General features: G+C 30.9%; 1 protein-coding gene across 1 annotated transcript in view; it reads right to left on the reverse strand.

The window, feature by feature from the left end:
* Nucleotides 1-250: 250 nt before the first annotated feature.
* LOC112515758 (plant intracellular Ras-group-related LRR protein 4-like) overlaps nt 251-4,064 on the reverse strand; it is an 11,862-nt gene continuing 8,048 nt past the window's right edge. The window contains exon 6 of the transcript XR_003069544.1: nt 251-297. The gene's annotated coding sequence lies outside the window, so the exon portion shown is untranslated. The remainder of the gene's footprint in view (nt 298-4,064) is intronic.

Below are 4,064 nucleotides of genomic sequence, written 5' to 3' on the forward strand. Positions count from 1 at the left end.
CCACATCAATAATTAGTAATTTCGCCTTTCCATTTATTATCAAAGGATAAGAGATTAATAGTTGTATCACGTAAATTGATTGGTCCTTGTAACAGAAAGTGAGTTTGTGTCGTCACATGGGGAGCACGTGACTTAAGTCTCGAGTAAGAAACTTTTCACGTATCTATTGTTCTCCGGACAAATTATATCAAAACGAAACGTATTTTGTTGCAGTTTCTATTTTGGAGGCATTGGGTGACCTTGTATAAGCGTGTGTTTCCCTTGAAGTACCCATGAGTTTTGTCATTAACATTAACACTGAAAAAGACATAAGCAGCACATATCATGAACCAATTACTAATCGTCTAGAAGAAGCTAAAATAATGCATTATGCACATTGAGTTCTAACAGAATGCTTAATTATCATTTTTATAAAAAAGAAAGTTACATTCTTAACCAAAAATAAAAAACTTCGTTATTAAACTTAAATCAAATTATAATTAAAAATTTTGAATTAAAAGAATTACAGAAAAAGATGATAATTTTTAAATAAATTAATTTGATACTAATATCGATAGATATTTGTCAAATTATTATAATATCTTCAAATTTATATTTTATTTAAAAATAAAAACAATATATTTTTCTTTAAAACCACATAACATTGTATTATAACATAGATAGAGACAAAGAATAAACGAAACATTAAAATCGAAATATATCTCGCTGCATTGCGTGAATACACTTCTAGTAATAACAAATATGAAATATGTGCTTTAATTGGACTTGGAGGAATTTGTATTATAATGAAGAAGATTATCAGGTTATCAAACTTAATCCTAATTTATTACAACACATTTATACAAGTTGTTAGTTTTATAAACTTAGGGGCCGTTTACCCAAATGTTTACCCGGTAAGCGCTTACCAATAGAAGTTAACACTATAATTTATTTTGATACATAAGATTTTAGTACATCAAAACATATCGAATGTAACAATTTAATTGGTAAGCGTTTACCTCGATAAGAGTCGTCATCCTCACTTACCGCGTAAGACTCTTCATCCTTCTCATTGTTCTTACCCGATAAAATTCTTGACCATTTTCATGTTTATCCAATGAGAAAATTTATGCGTTAAATACTTATCAAATGTTTAATAAACAGGCCCTAACAGAGAGTTCTAAATATACCAGTTATGTTGTAATGATTTATTGCTTTACTTCTAATATTATCATCAGACTCTAAAAACCGTTACTAAAACCATGAAATTTAATGGCCCTTACTTTTTTACTATTTGTGCCAAATGCATCAAATTTAACTAACTTGGGTTTCATTCCTATTTTTAAAAACTATAATGGTGTTTGTGTAATGTAACGAGATTCATCTTAATTTTAATATTTTGTTTTATTATTTGTCTATGTCGATATAATATGGTTTTTAGTGGTTTTAAGAAAGTGATAATGTGTTTATTTTTTAATAAAATATAATTTAAAGATATCATAAAATTTTGAGAAATATATATATATATATATATATATATATATATATCTATACTACCTTATTAAACAAATTTACTCAAAGTCTTAAAATCTTAAATTTTTTAATACCCAAAATACCCTTATATGTCTTAATTACAAGTCAAGAAACAATATGTACAACTTCAGATTTAGTCTGTCAATGCACTTCTTATTTTCCCTCTCCCCAATACCGCTTTCCCTCCTATTGTCTTTTCATTCCCCAAGGTCGTTATTCCCAAACCATCTTGCCAGAAGACGATTAAATCCTCAAGATTACGATTTCAAATTCAAATCATCTTCTCAGTATATAGAGTTAGGGTTCTCTTATCGTACCATTATTGCTTTAATCTCCGTCTTCTCCATCTTCTCCTCAAGATTTATCACCATATCAGGTATGATCTTCTCCCTCATGCTTTCTCTCTTACTTAGAATACTTGAAGCATAATGTAGAACTCGATATTGCAATAACTTTAAACCCACAATCAAATAGGAACTTTCCTATTTTCAGCTTTAATGGCTTTTTATCAAACCTTTAACCTCTCCATCATCAAAATCGGGAGGTCAAAGAGGGTTCTTTCATCAATCAGCTTTTTATTCTCCCCATTTTCATGTCTCAAGTGTGTCACAGATATATTCGAGAAGCATATTGAGTGTGACTTTGTATTCTCCCCAATTTCATGTCTCAAGTGTCACAGATCATCAATTTCAGAAGAACACACAGGTAATTTTTTTTGATTTCCAACCTTTTTATGTGCTAATCGATAGAATATATTTTTTCTATCCAGCTTTTCTATTTTATGTATTTCCAACTTTAGCTTATTAGGGTTTCCATTTACGTATTTTAGTTTGTTTATGATTGCTAGCTTGTGGTTCGATAATTTATTTGTTTTGATTTCATATGAACACCCAACTTTTCTGTTTTATGTTTGTTCGGTAGAAGTCCGCTGATATTAGCATGAGGGAAGTTGTCAACAGTAAATTGAGCTAGCAGAATACACCAAATGAATTAGCATTAGATGGGAAACACAAATACTTGGCTTTCTCATACATATCAGAAACTCTAGCTCATCAACTTTGATCATATTTTGTTCCTCGGTGGGGCTGTGCGTTGGAATCACCCCTCAATACTTTAGGTCGAAGATAAGTTGCTTGTTATTACCCAACCCAAATTCAGGTTCAACAACATAAACTAGATGACTGATCGAACTTTTAAACCATTATATTTGTTTTTCTTGTTGCAAACTAACCATCTTATCTGTGAAAATACCAAAACAACACTATAGTGTGCTACAATTACGAATTCCGAGTGAATGGTTTTCGTTCATGGTGAACTAACAGGCATTGATGGCGTAAAGCTAAGTGATGGTCGGGTGATGCTTGCTTATAACACGGTCTCTAGGGTCGTGCTAAAGTTGTGATTTCAGCAGATGATGGAGATTCGTGGAAAGATGTTGCAACATTGGAGGAGACTGAAGGAATGGAATTCTCGTATCCAGCAATTATCAAAGCAAGCTATGGATGTGTGCATATAACATATACGTATAACCGGACACAAATTAAGGTGGGATGTTTTAGGTTCCATAAATATAAAGTTTCTTGATTATAAGTCTGGTGAATTTGGACTAACTTTTGATGTTTTCAGCATGTGTTCTTCAACCCAAAACGGTGCAATGATGTTCTACCATACAAATCTTACAAGGGATCTTAAGGTATTTTTCCATGGAACAGATTCTTTATAGACGCTAATAGTACACCTCATCCTTTACAGACGCTACTGTTTGGTGGAATATATTATGTTCATTTGGTTTGGCATTTTGTATATTTATACATCATGATTCTTGGTTTTGGTATAAAACAGTTTAATGTTGATAACTTTGATGTATGTCAAGCAAGTGTGCTCATTCGTCTATTGAAAAGGAGGACATTCTAGGTTCATCTCAATTAGGACCTGCCAAACCAACCATCTCCCTCTGGTTGACTAGTTGGAGGACCGGTTCGAGGGTTAATGATAGTTAAGACCAACATAGGACTCGAGACCTAACCCTACCACCGGTTACTTGAACTGGATTCGTGATCAGTCCGGGTTAACTGAACTGGGCCTGGACCTTACCTGGTTATGGCCTAAACTGATCTGTCCAATTAACCTGTCGACCCAACTCGTATATATATATATATATATATATATATATATATATATATATATATATATATATATATATATATATATATAAAATTTACTATTTAAAGTTCTCGTTTTTTGTGTAATTTTTTTAATTCAATATTTTACTCATAATTTAATTTGCATTTAATAACAAAGTAATTTATTTATCGTTTAATAATATAATATTTCTTAAAAATTATAATTAATTATTTTGTTATAACTAATCTATACTATCTTATTAAGCAAATTTAGCAAAAGTCTTAAAGTCTTAAAATTCTAAATGACCAAAATACCCTTTATACTCACTTTTTCATCTTTTCACCTTTTCATCCCCTCCTCTCCTCACATACACTCACCCCTTCACAACCGATTTTTTTTAAATTATAATTTTAAATTTACATTTTATA

Source organism: Cynara cardunculus (genome assembly GCF_001531365.2).
Source record: "Cynara cardunculus var. scolymus isolate 2C chromosome LG 7, CcrdV1, whole genome shotgun sequence".
Classification (NCBI taxonomy): Eukaryota; Viridiplantae; Streptophyta; class Magnoliopsida; order Asterales; family Asteraceae; genus Cynara; species Cynara cardunculus.